General features: G+C 33.3%; 1 protein-coding gene across 9 annotated transcripts in view; it reads right to left on the minus strand.

Moving 5' to 3' along the window:
• Nucleotides 1-20342, minus strand: part of ZNF644 (zinc finger protein 644) — a 96216-nt gene that overhangs the window by 75235 nt on the left and 639 nt on the right. For 2 of the 9 annotated variants that reach the window (XM_025051905.1, XM_025051907.1), the window contains exon 2: nucleotides 19817-19873. The exons of 2 other annotated variants lie outside the window; for them this stretch is intronic. The gene's annotated coding sequence lies outside the window, so the exon portion shown is untranslated. Of the gene's footprint in view, nucleotides 1-19270; nucleotides 19874-19944; nucleotides 20293-20342 lie in introns of those variants that run through there. 5 more of the 9 variants (XM_015595169.2, XM_025051906.1, XM_015595166.2 and 2 more) reach the window with 4 other exon arrangements.

Consider the following 20342-nt stretch of genomic DNA (forward strand, 5'->3'; position numbering starts at 1 on the left):
ATATATACAATGGAATATTACTCAGCCATAAGAAGAGATGAAATACTGCCATTTACAACAACATGAATGGACCTTGAAATAATCATACTAAGTGAAATAAACTAGACAGAAAAAGTTGAAAATCACACGGTATCACTTATATATGAGATATAAACCTAAATGCAACAAATGAACAGGACAAACAGAGACTTATGGACATGGACAATGGACTAGTGGTAACCAGAGGGTAGAAGGGAGGAAGGGGGAGGTAGACAGGAGGGAAAATTTAAATCGTTTCTTCAATTAAAAAAATAAATTTAGAAAAAAAAGAAGAGATATCAGGCATGCATGCACAAAGGAAAGGCCATGTGAGGACACAGAGGAGAGCTATCTGCAAGAAGAGAAGTGTCAGGAGAAACCAAAGCTAATACCATAATCTTGGATTTCTAGCCTCCAGAATGGAGAGAAAATAAATTTCTATTGTTTAAGCCAACCAATCTGTGGTATTTTGTTATAGGAGCCCTAGCAGATTAATAAAAAAGGATATACATGTTAGTACAACAATGTGAATGCACAAAGACACTGAACTGTACACTTTAAAATGCTTACAATGTTACACTTTATTATATGTATATTTTATCACAATTTAAAAAAAAAAAGCATACACACGCCCTCACCACCACACACCATAGCTAAATTTGACTTTAGCTGTTCAATTTTTTATCTTGCTCTATTCATATTCATAGTCTGGAAAATAAAACTTTTAATTAATTTGTTCCCCCAAAGAGCCAAACCAGGACATTTAAAGCACTATATTTTCTTTAAAAGGGGATTTTATAATGAAGTTTGATAGAAAGTACTTTTAAAATCCATACCTAAAAAGTATAATATAATTGAGATATTGTTTAGGTGAGAGCTGGGACACACAAGAAAACTACATACCAATATCTCTGATACATACTGAATAAAAATCTCAACAAAATACTAGCAAACCAAATTCAACAGCACATTAAAAGATCATACAAAATAACCAAGCTGGATTTATTCCTGGAATGCAAGGTTGGTTCAACAAATAGAAGTCAATGTAATATACACCACATTAACGGAATGAAGGTCAGCAACCACAATTCATCTCAATTGATGCTGAAAGAAGACTTAATAAAATTCAACATCATTTCATGGTAGAAACACACAACAAGAACGAAGGAAACTCCCTTAACATCATCAAAGCCATATGTGAAAAGCCTACAGTTAACACATCACATTCAATAATGACAAACTAAAAACTTTTTCTCTATGATCAAAAGAAGGTAAGGATGCCCACTCTAACTACTCCAACATAGTACTGGAAGTACTAGCCAGGAAAAGAAATAAGAAAAAGAAATAAAAGGCATTCAAACTGGAAAGGAAGAAGTAAAATTATTTTTGCAGATAGTATTATCCTTTAGGTAGAAAACTCTATGGATTCTTTAAACAATTGTTAAAACGAGTGAATGATTTCAGCAAAATTGCAGGGCATAAAATCAGCACATGAAAATCACCTGGGATTGGTGGAGGGCTCATCTCATGTTTCCCTTCTTTTAGGGTTCACCATCAGTGCATGCCTCCTTGGGTAAGTTTATTCCCAAGTGGTTTTATTTTTTGATGCTTTTGTAAATGAAATTGCTTTCATAATTTTGTTTTTTCACATTGATCATTATTAGTATATAGAAATAAATAATTTTCTAAAACATACAGCACAAAAAAATTTTAAATAAAAGTTTGGGGGAGAAAAATAAACCAAACACCAGCTATAAGGCTGCTATGTTATTATCAATCAAGGCAGACATTAAAGATAATGAGAAACAATAATGATAAAAGATTCAACTCATCAGAAACATAAAACAATTCTAAATTTGTGTACCAAGATAACGTGGATTCCAATTTATAAAACAAAAATGGATAACAACACAAGACAAACCTATAACAGCAGTAGAAAATTTTAATGAATCTCTCTAATTAAACCAACGTGCAGAAATTAAATTGGTGGGGATACAGAAGTCTTGAACAACACAATTAGCAAAACTGACTTAACAGATACATATAAATATTGCACCCAAAAAACTACAGAATACACATTCTTTTCAAATATACACAAAATAATAGAAAGTGTTGAAGATGAAATGTAAAGGAGCATGGTTTGAAAAGAACTTCTGAATTATCTTCTGAAACTGAACATAAACACACTCTAAAATCAAGCTATTAAATTCCCATGTATTTACTAAATACAAATGTGTGCATGTGCACACTAGGAGACAGGCACAAGGAAATGCATAGCAGCATTATTCATAAAAGCCTAGAAGTTGTTAACAACCCAAATCTCCATCAATACTAAAATGAGTAAATAGTGGAACATTCATATACTGTATAGCAACAATAATGAATGAACTACAGTTATATACAGCAGAGATGAACCCCATAAATGATGCTGGAAATCAGAGTCCATTTATATAAATCTCATTACTGGGGAAAAAAATATATAGTTCAAAAAATATATTTTTAAATGGTAAAAATATAAAGCAAAAAAGGACTACCATAGAAGGAAGGATGGTAGTCTCCTAGGACAGAGGGAGAGGTGTGATTGGAAGGGGGCAGACTGGAGGATCTGGCAATGTTTCAATTCTCGATTAGGGGGTGATTAAGCAGGTATGCACTTTTGCATACTGATATTGTATGTTTTTTTCCATGTATTATTACTATGTTTTTCCACAGTAAAAGTGTTTCAAAACTAAAAATATAGACATTTAAGGCTCTAAAGCTTCTCCTAAGTAAGGCACTGGCATTATAGTATTTTGTTTTTACTTTAAAGTTTTACAAATGCATATTTTAAAAATTATTGAAGCTTGTTAACGAAAAACAGTAATAGCCATCATCCTTTGCCTAACTTTCCCACCCTCCCATTTCTAAACAATGCTGTTATAGCGTTATATTAATTTTTCATTGTGGATCTGACTGCCTCCTATGTAATAAAATGACTTAACTCTTTTATATTCCTTCTGTAAGTTCCCCAAATTATAGCACAGCTCCACATTAGAATGGCTAGCTGATTTTTTGACAAAAGTGCAAAAGCACTTTGATGGAGAAAAATGTCTTTTCAACAACTGATGCCAGAGCAACTGGATATAGATAGAGGAAAAAAATACACCAACCTACTCTCACACACTATACCAATATTAATTCACAATAGATTATAGGCTTAAATGTAAAATGTAAAACTATTAATTTTGTAGTAGCAAAAAATCATCAGGATCTAGAGCTAGAAAGAATTTTTTGAAATAACTAAAAGCATAATGCATAACAGGAAAAAATCTGATGAATTAGACTTTATAAATCAGAATCTTATACTGTGAAAGACTCCTTGAGAATTAAAAAATAAGTGATAGATTTGAAAAAATATTTGCAAACTACATATTTAACAAAAGACTCACATCTAAAATATAAAAGAACTCTCAAAATTCAACAGTAAAACATCGGCAAAAAAATCAACATAAAGACATTCAAAAATCATCTCCATAAAACCAACAAGAACACCTGCAAAAATAGTCAGAGTAAACATTTTCCAACCTCTAGAAATTAACCAAAGGTTTGCAGCAATCTGGGGAGAGTTTATTCAAAAAAGATGGCTGAATCTTGATAAGACCAGAAAACCGTGTGGCATTTTATTTTGCCCTATTCTCATACTCCCATCCCAGACCCACAGTTTTGAAAGCCAACATTCCACAAGTCCAGTGAAAACCAGCAGCCTGGCAGCTACCTGAGGCGGGCAGAAGAGGGTAGAAGCTCTTTCACCATGCCCCATCCCAGAAGACTGTCACTATTTGACATGTCTAGTGGTTTTCTAGAAGACCCCACTCCCAAAGCTATCTTAACTTGATCTGACTCGGAGCTTAGCCAGTGCAAATAAAGTCTTTTCCCCCAAGGGTATATATGAAACAATTACCTTTCAAAAAACTGAAAGGTAATTGTTTCATATTCATATCCACCAAGGTATTAGGTAACAGATGAGACAAACAACAGGCTAACCAAAAAACTTAAAAACTGGGAGTTTAGAAAAGCTCCAGATGGTCACTGTACACACAGGGCTCTGCACATGCTCAGGAAGGACCTGAGAAAGCCCTAAGTGCTTACCTCTGGCTAACCTGGAAGCTCTGCACAAGCAGGAAGTGAAGGGTAAGGCAAAGTTACAAATCTCTTGGCTGAGTGCTGAAGCTGTGCAACAACACACACAAAACCTCTCAACAAAAACTGGAGACTTACAGGCATTTAAGGAAACCTCTGTCCAATCATTAGCTCACCACTAAGCTAAATGAGAGACTGAGGGGCCTCATATAACAAAAAACACAAATTTTATAGAACTTAGAAAAACCAATAAACAAACAACAACAAACTAACAACAACAAAAACTTGAGGAGGAGAATATCTGATTATCAGAGCTGTCACATATTTTAAATGTATAATTTTTAACAAAATATGACATTAAAAAAAAAGTCTCTCACACACACACACACACACACACACACACACACACACACACAGATGTAAAAGAAAACTGTCCCTGAGGAAACCCAGACACTGAACTCACTGGACAAAATTTTTAAATCAGCTATTTTAAATACATTCAAAGAACTAAAGAAAACCCATGTCTAAAGAACTAAAGAAAAGTGTGAGATGTCTTATAAATAGAAAATATCAATAAAGAGAAATCATGAAAACGAACAAAACAAATTCTGGAGTTGAAAAGTACAATAACTAAAATAAAAAATTCACTAGGTTTTAGCAGCAGATTTGAGCAGGCAAGAGGAGGAGTCAGAGAATCTGAAGATATGTCAGTTGAAATCATTCACTCTAAGGAACAGAAAGAAAAACAAATGGAAAAAAAGTCTAAGAAACCTGAGGGACACCATTAAGCATACTAACATACACATAATGGGAGTCCTAGAAGGAGAGATGAGACAGGTAGATTTAATAAAAACCATTAAACACCAAAATAACTCAAGGAACTACAAATAGAATAAACTCAGAGACCTACCTCTAGATACATTATAATCAAACTGTCAAAAAAACAAAGAGAAACCTGAAAAAAGCCAAGAGATAAGTGACTTTTCATATAGATATCCTCAATAAAATTAATTTCTCATCAGAAACCATAGTGACCAGAAGGCAATGGGAAGACATAGTCAATGTACTGAAAAAATAAGACTGTCAACCAAGAGTCTATAACTATCTTTCAAAAACAAAGGCAAAATTAAGACATTAACAGATAAACAAAAATAAGAGAATTGTTTGCCAGCAGACCTGATGTACGAGAAATAAAAAAGGGTGTCCTTCACACTGAAATGAAAGAACACTATATAACTCAAAAACATCTGAAAAAATAAAAGTAACTAAATTAATGTAAGATAGTATATTTTTAAATTTGTGACTTTTTTACCCCTATTTGATTGAAAAGATGTAATTTTCATGACAATAATAGCATAAAGGAAGGGGAAGGAATAGAGTTATATAGGAGCAAAAGTTTTGTATATTATTGAAATTATGTTATTAATCTGAATTAGAAATAAAATTAATTGTACTTCCCAAGGCAACCACTATGAAATGAAAAATATGTATTGTGAAAAAATCAACAAGAGATTTAAATGGTACTAGAAAATAATCTATTCAGTACAAAGAAAGGCAATAGTAGAAGAATAGAGGAAACACAACAGAAAAAATTTTAAGACATAGAGAAAACAAATAGCAAAGGGCAGACATAAATTGTATCTTATTAGTAATTACATTAAATACAAATTAACCGGACATTCCAGGCAAAAAACAAAGACTAGCAGAATGGGTAAAAAAAAAAAAAAAAAAAAAGAATCCAACTGCATGCTGTCTATAAGAGGCACACTTTAGATTCAAAGACACTTTGGATTCAAATAAACTAAAAGTAAAAGTATGGAAAAAGATATATACCATACAAACAATAACCAAAATAAAAAAAACTGGAGTGGCTATACTCATATCAGATACAACAGACATTAAAAAAAAATTGTTACTGGAAACAGAAAAGGACATTTTACAACAAAGGGCCAATCAATCAAAAATTATACTAGAATTATATATAACCCTAACAACGGACTATATGAAAAACATTACAGAGCTAAAAAAGAGAAATCAAAAAAACACACAAAAATAGTTGAAGAATTTTATACTTCACTTTCAATAATAGATAAAACCAGACAGAAGACCAACAAGAAAGTAGAAGACCTGAACTAGACTTAACAGACATCTACAGAAAACTCTGCTTGACAGCAGCAGAATACACTTTCTTCTCAAGTGCACATGCTCCAGTTGAAATCATTCACTCTAAGGAACAGAAAGAAAAACAAATGGAAAAAAAGTCTAAGAAACCTGAGGGACACCATTAAGCATACTAACATACACATAATGGGAGTCCTAGAAGGAGAGATGAGACAGGTAGACAGGAGAGATGAGACAGGTAGATAAACCATATGCTGGGCCATAAAACAAGTCTTAAAAAATTTAAAAGAAATTAAATAATACGAATTATGTTCTCTAAACACAATGGAATGAAACCAGAAGTAAATGGGAAGGAAATCTGGGAAATTAACAAATACGTGGAAGATGAGCAACAAACTCCTAAATAATAAGTCAAAGAAAAAAATCACATGGGAATGATAAAATACTTTAGATAAAACCAAAAACATAATAAACCAAAACTTATAGGATGAAGTGCAAGCACTGTTTAAAGGGAAACTTATAGCTATAAATGCCTATATTTAAAAAAAAAAAAATCAAAAAAAAAATCTCAAATCAGTAACCTAACATTGTACCTTAAGAGACCAGAAAGCGCAAACTAAATCCAAAGCAGAGGAAGGAAATATTAAAAGAATAGAGCAAAAATAAATGAAACGGAACTTTAAAAATAACAGAGAATAACCAAAGAAACCAAAAGCTGGGTCTTTGAAAACAGCAACAAAATTGACAAACCTTCAGCTGGGCTGACAAAAAAAAGACAAATTATTACAATCAGGAATGAAAAGAGGATAATTACTACTGACCTTACAACAAGAAATAAGGATTATAAGGGAACACTAGGAACATCTGTAAGGCAACAAATAACCTAGACGAAATGGACAAATTCCTAGAAAAAAACAAACTACCAAAAGTGATCATGAAGACACAGAAAATCTGAATACACCTATCACAAGAAAAGAGATTGAGGGAGTAATGAAAAAACTTCCCAGAAGGAAGCCCAGGACCAGATGGTTTCTGTTAAATCTACCTTTAAACCAAATGTTTAGAGAATTGACACAAACTCTTCTCAAATTCTTCCGAAAAAAAAGAGGGTACATTTTCTCATTTTACAATGCCATTATTACCTTCATACCAAAACCAGGTAAAAACATCACAGGAAAACTAGATAAATATCCCTATGAATACTCACAGAAATCTCATTGTGTGTGTGTATGTGTGTGTTTCTAAAGACATACCACCTGGATCCCTCTGTTCTGTCCCAATCTGAACAGATTCTTCAGACTTGCTTGGACCACCACCTTCCTTGGATGTCCCTTCACCATCACCGTAGGTATTCTCTCCACTTCTCTCCTGTACTGGTTCCTGCGCCTTTTTGATTTACCATTCATCATGATGGAACCCACATCCTCCAGCAACTTCCCAAGATAAAATATTCTAACCACCTCATATGTTTCAAAATTTTAGCCTACTCCCCTCAATTCACAGCAAGATTCAGAACTAGTTTGAAAATAACTTTCCTTCAGGATTTTAAGGCACTAGTCAATTACTGATTACTTTCCAATGTTAGTGATTTCTAATCTTTTACATGCTCCATACCTGAAAGCATTTAGGATCTTCCATTTCTGGTGTCTGAAATTTCACCATAATGTACTTTCATGAGATTCTGTTCTTCAACCACTATGCCAAGCATTCTACGAGCCCTTTTAATGTGGAAACTCAAGTTTTTGGTTCCATTATTCTTAAACAATTTTCTCTATCCATTTTCTCTCATTCTGTAATTCTTATTTTTCACATAGTGAACTTGCCAAGATCCTAATTTTTTTACTTTCTCCTACATCTTTTTCTCCTACTTTGTGGGAGATTTTATTAATTTTATCTTCCAATCTTCCAAGAATATTCTAAAATTCTAATTCTTCTATTAAATATTTCACATTCTATATTTCTAATCCTATTTTGTATTTTAAATGTCCAGGAATTCTGTGTTTTGTTTTGTTTTCATAGCATCCTTTCTTGTTTCAAAGGTACAATTATCCCCTTCCTTCCAAAGGTATCAAAAACTGAGTTTTCTTCTTCTTGAACTGTTTCTATTTCCCTATTCTTTTATATAGGGGTTATCCTCAAATGTTTAATGATCCTCAATCTCATGTTTTAAAATGAAACACTTAAAAGTTGTCTAGAATTTCTGTGTTAATAGGTGTCACTATAGGATGATCAGTCTGGGCCATTTCCCTGGTGGATCCCCATCTGTTATTATTTGTTGGTCTTTCTTCCAATAACAGGATGAATTTTTCAATCTCATATTCTGAGATTAGGAGCCTGACGCCCAGTATTCTCAGCACGAGGAGGGGAAAGAAGACTGAGGATGATTCCCAGTTCAACATGTAGTTTATATTCATTTCTCTGGTTTGCAGCATGATACCCTTAACCTGAGCTGTGCCTAGTGTTCTCAAGAACAGAGACCCTCCCTTCAAATATCAGAGAAGAAACTTGAAGGTAAGAGACCCTTTCCTGGCACCAGGTGTTGCTTACTTGTTACAGAATTTTAGGCAATTCTTTCAAGGGACCTGCAGCCAATTCCTTAAGCATCCCAACACTATATAGCACCAACTCTAGGCCTTCCCCACTAACAGCAAAAAATGGTTTTCTCAGATCTACAAAGTTAGTTAGCACTTGTTGCTTTCCAGCTTCTAAAATTTTACTTCTGTGATCAACTTCTCGGTTTTCTTTGTCCTTGATGCCCTATGCCATTTTTTTAAACCTCCAATAGGGATCTGATAGCAAACAAAGTAAATGGTTATTTAATCCACCATATTTAAATGAATATTCGTCTCATCAATTTCAATGTCTCATGTCCTCGTTGTTCATTTCTAAATAGTATGCAGTTTGAGCTGCAGTTCCAGTAGGATACAGAGTTTAGTCACCCAAGTAGTTATAATCATTTTGGCTTTAACAACTGGTTTTACTATACTGTAGTCAAAAAATATTGGCCTATACGATTTCTCTTGTTTAAAATTTCAAGTTATCTTTGAAGCCTAAGATACAATTAAAAAAAAAAAATCAAAGGAATTTGAAAAGAACATGTATTCTCTATTAGAAATAAAATTGACATACATCTATTAAATAAAGGATACTGCTATTCAAATCTTTACAGCTTTAATTTTGGTTTACTTGATTAAATTCTGAGAGGTGAACTTTAGTCTCCTAAAAAGACTGGTGTTACCAATATGAAACTCTACTTCGTGTTTCAATGCTATCTGTTTGAGTTTATCATACAAAAGTTCAAGCCTGATATTGTTTAGTAGTCTTAATTTTTTATTAATTAAAAAAAACTCCTTTTTCACTCAAATGTTTTGGCCTAGAAAGGTTTTATCCTTTGCTTGATGTTGATGAAACTTAAGTTTTAATATTATTTTTGTCAATCTTTAATTTTCAATATTTCTGTCATTTTGACTTTGATAAAACTTCTAAAACCACACGGCAAAAATTTTTAATCCTGTTTGGAAAAGGGGAGAGGGTAAATCAATTCTAGTTAAAGAAAAAGTATCAAGCATCAAATTTGACAGGAAAGTTAGTGAATAGGGCTTAGAAAATAAGATGAACCATGAAGGAGTAGGTTGGGCGAGAAATACCACAGTACAGGACCTCTATTTAGAACACCATTTATATTACTGTTAATGGTAATGCTACCATTAAGACATTCACTGACACAGCACGAGACTTTTGGTTACACCAGTCAATGAGAGTTAGCTCTTATCTTCTCGACTTCTTTCCTTTATGGCTGCATGAGCTGTTTCAGTAGGATCAATGTATATGAACAATCAACTTGTTTTCTAGTCCCCATCCCTTTCAAATTGTTCCCTCTCCTCATGCATGCAGTGAGTTTTCATTGCTTTTCAGCTTGCAGAGACCCATGGCAGCATACACAGGTGAGAATGGGTCTATTTCGAAGAAGTCTGTAGAACGAACAGGTATAAACAGGAAACTATTTAAGAAAAGAGGTTCAGGGCAGGGCTTTCAAACAAGCTTCCTATTACCATATCTTTAGGTCAACAGGATAATCAGGGAACAGTAGATAGTTCTGCTGTCATCCCTTTTCACCCATAATATCTATACAGAAACCCCAAATTTCAGAAATGTGGATGAAATCTACTTTCTCAGTGATAGAAGGGGACGACCTAATCTCATTTGCCTTAGCTCATCTGCTTCAAACAGGTAACTTGGAGTCAAATGTACCTCTCTATTTTACCATGTTGCCAGAAACTAACTTCTTTACTATCTGAAGTTAAATCTATTAACTGTGAGAATGGTTAAAATGTAAACTTATAAAAAGACTAATATACTATCTTAAACTTCCAAGATTCTATTAACTGTCAAACTGTTCTACTTACTAACTCTAAAAAAGGTAGAAAAAGATTCTTTAAAATATATTACCTCTATAACTTTTTCATCTTTTTCTAATTCTTCTATTTTAAGAATTATAAGGAATAGTTAAGAACTCTTTTTAAAACTACAGTTAAAAACAAGTATCCTACATCAAAAATATCAAAAAATACTACTGCCCAGAGGAAACTATATATTAGAGACTTTTTTCTCCTATAAAAGCCATGTGTTCTCAATTGTTCTTAAATTTCAAAACAAGTATCTATTTTAAAACGAATTTTAACATTGGTAGTCCAGATTGTTAATTGTTATTACGTCTTGTTTTCCCATTATACCAGTTAGAATGTCTCTTAAACCATGGCTAAAATATTCAAAATACTGCATTACAATTATAAGTTCTTTTTACTATTCATCTCGAATATGTTTTTAGTTCAAAGTACTACCAATTCAGAAAATACTACTATAGTATAATTTTCTTGGGTTTGACTTTGTTTTCAAATCAAACTTAAAAAAAAAAACTCATCGGTTTTTTATAAAACAAGGCAGATGTACCTCAATTAGTGTTAATAACTTACTCTCAAACTGTGTCCAAGTAAATTTATTTTCAATACCTGAAGATAATAAAATTGTTCCATCCTTATTTTAACTTTGCACTACAAACTTTAAAACTACCCACCCTTATGCTTAATATGCCCTCATCCCACCCCCCACAATAATAACCTATACCTGGCCTTTCTAACTTCAATCATTTCTCCAATCATGTTATATCTAGCTGCTAACCTTTCTCATTTTTCATATATTTCTATTCAGTGGCCTTCAATAGAACTCCTTATTTCTAATTTCTAACCCAAATTTCTTTAGAATCCTTCAACTTGGGCCACAACCTTATAACTTTATTTTTCATTAAATTCATTTAAAATAGACTCTTTTCAGAGCAAAGAAAATGCTTCCACTCTCCAATTCCCATCTCTCTGCTTTTTTAACATGGCTTTCTTAAGCGACATTCCCTTCCCTCCTCACCAATCTATACATACCATTTTTTTCAAAATTTAGATAAAACTTTATTTTTGCCAAGAAGCTTTATTAATTAATCCAGCCTTACTGTATACCATTCATATCATTTTATGTCAGATCGGCAATTTAAATGTTTCATGATTAACTGCTCTTCAAGGTGTGTCTCTGATCATGAGATCTTTGGAGCAGTAACCATATCCTTTGTTTTGTATGTCTGCATTCTTACTCCCAGTGAGATGCTAAGTGAATTTTGTATAATAACTAACCCAATTAAAACAAGCGAAGATTAGAGAAAACACGACCACATAAAAAGGTTTTTATGATTACAAATCTCTCAAAACTAAATTCAGATATAACATTCATTTTTGTCAAAACAACACGAAAATGTACCCTTAAGTGTGTTTTTTCTAAACACAGAAGTCAGCTATTAATAACATTCTAATTGATTTATTTTTGAAATCTAGCCCCCAAAAAGGTATTAAATCTTAATACTTTGTAGATAATAAACATACTTTTTCAATCTCTAATCTAACCAATTTTGCTTTAGCCTTTTATACTAGACAAATACAAAATCTACATAAGTTGGCAGATAAAGTTTTATTTCTTCAAGACAACTATTAAAATTTTTGGAGCAAGAGGATATTAAGCAAACTTACTACAAATTCAAAAAAAAAAAAACTCAAAAGCATTCATAATCCAAATGTTAATGAGAGAGTATTTTTATGTCCATTTCTGCATAATTTACAAAACATCTATTCCTCAAAACTAGGCATTCTAGATTATTCGTGAAGACACATATTTTCATTGCTAAGTATTTTTTACAACTTTATTGTAAGCAATACATATTTCAGGGAAAAAAAAAATCTTTCTCCTAAAAGCACCTATTGTTACATACACTACATCAAGGCTTCTGCTGCTCAATATTTATGAAAAACAATGCTGTAACCATTAATTCCATTTGAAAAATAAAACTGATCCAAGCACTAGAAGTGAAAATCATGATCAATAATTCCATTTCAATTGTCAGTTTATGAAGTGTCCTTCATGGATTTTTAATTTTTCAAACTTTTGCGCAACTGTCCTTAAGGTAACATTCTAGTCCTTTACTCAACAATAAATGTCAAAATCTTTCTGGGTGAGAGTGAAGTACACCAATTTATTCCTACCCCTACAATCACAATCAGATATACTCAAATGCCTTATTAAGTAACCTGAAATGCCTGAAAGCTAACTTGCGTAACACCTAGAAACTACTATTAAAGGAGGCAATCCAAGACCTCCTCTACCTACTTCTTGGCTATGTGCCTAGAGAATACTGTAATGAAAGTAAGCCAGACAATTACGTTATATGTAGAAGCAATTCAAATCTCTACATTCTAAACAAATTTTCTAGTCATAAAGCTAACCTCTGACGGGTTACTATTAATGAAAACTAAGGAACATCTCTCTGATATTGACAAAAACCACACTGAGGAAAAAAAACAGACGGGCCATAGTACCAACTACCTATCATCAGATTTACCTTCAAATTCACAATGCCAAACAAGGATAGAAAAAAGATTAGAATCAATTCTCACTACCCTTGGAAAGAAGGACAAATATACTATAAGCAAGTTGAAAAATAAGCTAAACTTATTAATGGTGACAGAGGTCAGAACAGTTATATTTCTGTAAGGAGGAACAGGAAAGGGCACAAGGCATCTTTTTCAGGGCAGAAACTGTTATACATCTTGATTAAGGCAGAAGTTACCTGGGTATATTTATATGAAAAATTTCACTGAGTTGTAATCATAAGATTTGAACACTTCTCTGTAAGTTATATCTAAATAAAATATTTTTTAAAAATCACCAATAGTGGTCAAATCTAAAAACTCGAGACAATATTCCCTAAGTACAACTCTTTAGATGATTCACAAGGTTTTTTTTTGGATTCTTCCAGAATTTTTCTAATTTTGCCTCATATTAATACACTTAAAAATTCAAGTCATTCAACTGCTCATGCACAAGACCTGCATTAGGCATCTTCCAACATATATCTCACACACACACTATACAAACAAAATCCCCTACAATGGATTTAAACTACTCTATCATCTGGTTTCAAATTATCTCTCTCATTCAAATTCCCGTCACTTTACAGGAATGTTGTTCTCCATAATATTCTTTTGTCAGCTATCCTATAAGGCTCAGTTTGAGGTCTACCATATCCTTTCTTCATACTTGTACAGAACTTACTATGTATATTTGTACTGTCCAATACAGTATATGTGGCTACTGAGCACCTGAAGTCTAACTAGTCTGAATTGAGATGTGCCTTAAGTACAAAACACACTTGATTCTGAAGACTTCATGTGAAAAAAAGAAAAAGAATAAAATATCTCAATGATGTCTGCATATTGAAATGTTTTGGATATACAGGGTAAACTAAAATACATTAATAGAATTAATTTTATCTATTTCTTTTTATTTTTTTAATGTGACTATAGAAAATTTTAAATCATATTTGTGGCTTTACATATTTCTATTGGGTAGTGCTCTATTTATAAATGTCTCATAAATTATCTTTTAATATAATGAGTGTAAAAATTCAATAATAAGCTTTTCCTTTTATAACTTAAAGATTACACTAGGAATTACAAATAGTAACTAAAGAGAATTTAAATATCTACTTACCTTTAATATCATTTTTAAAAGATTTCTAACGAGGAAGTTTAAATCATGTAAAAATATAAGAAAAGTTCTGTTCTCATATAGCCATAAATTGAAAATATCAACTACATTTTACATATCCAATTTTGAGGTAAATTCCCACTATAAAGGATAGATATTATTAAACCAGTAGCATTTTTAATCCCAGAGTATTAGTTCTGATTAAACTAGATTATTTTTCTTCTTAGTCACTCAGTAAAGAAAAAGGCAGCTTCCATTTTGACCAATATCATTGTACCAACATCCAGCAGCCAAGACAAAGAGCCTTTATATGGTGGTATGAATAAACAATGCGGGCAATAAGACACCACTTGAAATAAGGGTAGGCAAAAAAAAAAAATGCTTTTATAATGTTAAGTTTTATAAGTAAAGATAAAATTTAAAAATTGTATAATTAGGTTAAAGGATATGTAGAAAGACAAGAAGGCAGAATAGAAAGGTCTCATCTGTAGAATCAAGATACACTTAGATTCAAACTGCTCTACTATTTACTGTCTTTGTGACCTGAGTCTGTTTCCTTGCACGTAAAATGGTAGTAGATATATCACAGTATTATTCAAAGGACCACACGAAAGATGCTTAATTAATGTCAGTCTCATCTCCCTTTCCTTTAATATTAATGGATGCATAATGGTGATAAGATTATGGGTGAATTCCAGCCCCCCTTCGTTTTCCAAACTGCTTGAAAATACTTTTTAAATATATATGAAACTTCTAATACTTCATGCTCACACTCCTCATGTCAACTTTAAATTACTTTTTCTAGCTGCCTTTTACAATTTTTTTTAAAAAATTTAAAATGTGTCGGGGGGGCGGGGTAGGTGGTAGAAAAAAAAGTAAAGGGAGAAATAAGTTTAAGACCACACCAGCAGAGACATAGACAAAACAAAGAAAAGTGTGAAAAGGAAAATGGCAAAAGGAAATGCTGTTTAACAAAATTCCCAATTCAGATTAAGCAATGAAAAGTAACATGCCTTTCCAAAATCTAGCTAGTACTGAAGCCACACCTCACTCATAGCTGGGGGTTTATATGTACATTACATACAAAAACATATGGCCACACTCACTATTCTACTAATGGTCACCACCATTCTCATGGTCAAAAATTTAAAGGAGAGGGAAGAAATTCAGGATGTTGTAATAAGACAAACCAACACATTGGTTGGGAAATAACTTCACTAACATGTACTCATTCCCAAATGCATTTATTCATCAGTTGACAGTCATAAAATGAAACATGTTCCTGAAATAATGAACTGCTCAAACTGGAGAAAGCACAGTGTGATGCCTACCTCTGACTTTCTTTAACACCTTTCCTTTGTAAATACAAGTCTGAAAATGAAACATTAGCAGAAGTATACAAATCCAAATCACTAACAGTTTGTAAAAGTTTCAACTATATATAGAAAAAAATAAACAATGGTAATAATAACTATTATTATTATTATAACAGATAACATTTAATCAGCATTGTGTACCAGAAAGCTAAGGATGTTACATGAAGTATGTATAGTATTATTGTTAAATCTACTTGCCTAGTGCCTACATAACTAGCGCCTACCAGTTGTACTTCAAGGCTTACACTTTCAAACCTTATCACATCCTTCCTCTTTATTTATATATACATAATTATAACTACAACTATGATTTTCTGTGTGTGTACATACACCTGTTTGTGTGTGTATAATATTCAGTAAGTCCAACTTTGGCAAGGCTTTTATCCACCTTCGCAAACCATTCAACAATTGGGAATCACCCTTTCCCCAATAAACGGTGTTTTGAAAGCAGTAGTTATATTTAACATCTTCCTCAAGAAACTAATGAAAAAGATATGTATTAAGCTTTTGAGTAAAAGGATAAACACCATGGAAGGATTAAAATGTTAATCTTTTTAAAAATTTGATAAATAATTTATAAAATACAGGTAAATATGCTTTGTAAACTATAAATTACTTTAATCCTAACACTTTATTAGGTTTTTTATTTTAAATTATTTGTTTGGCTCTCAACATTTATCTGGGCTTTGTACAAAAAGTCTTAAAACTGTATTGTCAACTTTAATGAATGATATACATAGTTAAAGGCTTAATACCTAAAATCTCTATTAGTCTAACCAACTTCAACTGCACTGTAACCTAGACTAACAGACTTAAATTTCAAGGAACAAATCACATCTATATTTTTCGAAGTTACGTCCAAGATCAGTCTCCAGAATCTCAAATGAAATGGGAAGACTACATAGAACTTATAGACAGAGGAATAGAGATTAGTATGGGAGAGTGTAAAAGAAATCTCTTAGAAACACTAACCTTAATCCAGTCTTACTTTTCCCCATTCAAGAGAAGTGTGCATTGCTGCTGCTTCTGCCCTGACATGCTCCTCCTTCTCTACCTCTTGAAATCCTCTGCTTTTCTCCTCTCGAAGGTAATCTCACAGGACTTTTGTTTTTCTTGCTAACATCTCTCAACTGTCAAAGGATGTCTTAAATTTAAAAGAACAAAAACATACTAACTCCCCCTAATCGCATTCAGAGTTCCCAGTAAATTCAAAGATAGTAACTCTAGTTCAACTTTGGCAGATCTAAGAAAAAAAATTAAACAGTAGAGCATCTGAGGCCCTAGAGATGAGAAAGCCTTTTTCATGGGCACTCCATCTGCCTGAAGAAAGTCTATGAATTGAATTTGGTGTTCTACCTCTAGTTTCAAGTGATCTTTGTCTTTTTGGTTTTTGTTTTTTTAAGAAGGAAAAGAGAAATACTTTAGCCAACCAGCAGGGTGAGCTAGTGCTAGAATCAGTTTGATTATTCTCAATTCTCTCAAAATTCAATGTGTAAATGGTTTGTACTATTAAAAGCAGCTATTTCCCTCTAATAAATATGAATTAAAAGATACTATTCTGTGCTATGTCCCATTAACTTTGTTCAACATTTAGATTCTCCACCTACAAGTGACTTCTCTATACCAGAAAGATTAATAAATGTAAAAACATTATAGCTCTTTTGAATATCCAAAATATTAGACAGTAGCCATCTTTTATCCTGGTTTTATTTTATAGGGCTATCAATTTTTGAAAAAATTAAAAACACTTTTTTTAAAAGGACTCCTAAAATCAGTGTTTCATAAAATTAGGGCTGGATAATTCGACGTACTCATTTCTGCATTAAGATCTGCCTGCAAAAGTAGTCATGAGAAAAGCACTCCTACAAGAGTAAGATCCACTTTTTTCCTTTGGAATAGCAACCTGAGAAAGTCTAAATAAGTAATTCTAAACACTAACAGTGTATTTGGGATGAGAGAAAGGTGAACCTGATCTTTTCTGACAATCACTTTCTCTAAACTGCAGGTATCCCAATCATATCTAGTGACTGTCTCTCTTCTCCTCCTGCTACCCAATCCAGTCTCAATTCAACCACAACCAAAACTCTCCCTTTTATAACATGAACAAAATGTTTAAGGTTTGCAAGTGACAGACTCACTTAATAATTACAAATAATCTGGGAGTAATCCTAATTATCGCAAGACTAGTGTGAAATTAAATCTACTTACTTAGTGTTGAAACTTAAAAAAGTTTATCAACTTCTTAGAAAAATCAGTAACATAAATGTTACCTTAAATGACCCATAAAAGCTTTAGAGCCCCAAGACAATTTAACTGTTTTTGTTAAATTTGATATCCAAATAAGTTAAAGATAACTATGGCGTCCCACCATAAATGATTTTACTACTTGCTGATTTTCCTGACAGATCTTACAGATATACTACTCAGTAGTAGTAGTTAGTCTTAAGTTGTTTTTAACTAGGGCCAGTATAAGAGGCATGACCATTTACACAACTAAAAAGAATTACAAAATTAAAGTCACTAACACCATTGTTTTCAGCATCTATCTCATTTCTTATGTAATAACTGGTAGTAATGGCAGTTATTTCAAACTTTCCGAGTTTATCAAGCTGTTTTTTTAAATTTCTGGGTCAAGATTGTGTTTTTGAAAAGGACAAAATTCAAAAGCAACATTGCTCTGAAATTATCTGAAATGTCTGTTATTTTGAACTGAATTTGTTTTGCTGAAAATCACTTTAAAAACTAAGTCATCGTATCATGTTAAATAAGTTTTTAATTTGTCCCAGAAGTTCTCATTAATATAACAGTTTCTAATTAAGAAGTATTCTCAAACACACTCCCTTGTTTGACTTTTTAACCATTATTAGTTCCAGATAGTCACCTTTTCATCCCAGCAATTTGACCAATGAAAAGAGCAATGGGGTAGAAGTTGAGACAATTTTCCAGACTAACTTAATCATCTCTGGCCCTCAATAAAGCATAAAAGGTAAGATTAGTTGTTCCCTGAGATTCTTCCACTCTACAACCGTGTAATTCACTAATACATTTTGCCACTGTTAATTTATCTCCCATTTGTTAATACAAGAAGATTGTTTTCTGTTAGGAGAAAAGCTAAAGCGGGGGGGAGGACTTTAAAAAAAGGAAGATGAAAGTTTTAGGTGAAGTTGAAAAGTTAAAATTTCAGTTTGAACACAGATCTAAGTTAATGATCAAAATGTGTTTAAATATACTTTCAATCATTTTAATTTGTTAATGTGACTTGGGCAAAACAAAACATTGGTTGTTTCCAAATTTTGTACTTCAAAGATTAGTTAATACCAATATACAAAGCATGATGTAGCCATTAATGCAGTACAACTTCAAACTGTTAGAAATTCTAAAATTTACACTGCCATATTTTAACAGCAATAGACACGTCATTGCATTAACATTAGTCAAGCCTTCATGGCCTTCATGTTTCACCTATTAATTATAACTTCTTTATGAAAACTTGACTTTTTCTTACCAAATCTGCCAATGCAGTATTGCCGCCATCAAGTTCCCTGGATACTTACACATGGCACTGAAGGCAAAGAGCCGGTTTCCTTTCTTTGAGCTACTTGAGTTGTCTATTTTTTGAAATGCTTTCCTTCTTGCAGGACCAAAAAATGTAACTGAACTACTGCAGAGAAGCAATAATACTATTAATGCAAATCTAATCTATCATCCAGATGCAACAAGCCTGGCATTAGTCAGGATTGGCCAGAATAGATGATGGTGTTTTGGTATTTCTGTTGAAATGATTAATTTGTATACAAAACAGGACCATCATTCAGGCCCCCAATTGTGTTTATCCCTTGTTGAATACTTCTTAATGACCACACAGAATTTGAAGTCTACACATAAAAGTTCTATAACAACTAAATTTATGTCAATATGACTTAAAACAGTTCAAGAAAAGTTTTCCACTAATGTTGCTAAACCATGGATGGATCCCAACACGAGAGTCGTCTGCGGAAGTCTCGTAACAAGAAACCTTTAGCTCCACCACCTAAGTTTCCAATCACTGAGAAGGGTCTGGGACAACTCATCTTCAGGTTCACGGGAGAAGTGGAGCACACCTGCTTTCCTCTGGCAGAGATTAAGCTCCCAGGGACACAAAGGCCAGGGAATCAGACCTGGAGAAGCAAAAAGCTTTAGCTGGACACCCACCAAACCCCTGGCAACCCAAACATTTTGAGCGATTTACCTCTTGCTGTTACTTCCCGGGCACCTAGCGGCATAAGATCTTGCAGAACGGGGGAAGGGCTATGCGGTCCTCGTCCCACGTTAGGGTAGGGATGTGTACAGTTAATGCCAGAGCTGGCGCCCTGGCCAAGCCCGAGCAGCCCCGAAGAGAGAGCTTGGTGACTGCTCTCGGACCGCCCCGTTACTCAAGTGTATTGCAATGGCGACCGCCAGGCTCCCCAAGCCGCCAGATCTGGGCCCCTTCCCCCTACTGCTCACTGGCTGCTCGGCTTCATGTGACTAAACAAAACCCCCAAATCTAGTGCCCAGCTCAGCCCCTTTGTGTCCGCTACCGGATCCTCCAACGCCGCGGTGGAGAAGTCCTCCCCCTACCGCCTCCGCCGAGTCCCGCCCCGCGGC

This window comes from Pteropus alecto, unplaced genomic scaffold (assembly GCF_000325575.1).
Source record: "Pteropus alecto unplaced genomic scaffold, ASM32557v1 scaffold25, whole genome shotgun sequence".
Taxonomy (NCBI): Eukaryota; Metazoa; Chordata; class Mammalia; order Chiroptera; family Pteropodidae; genus Pteropus; species Pteropus alecto.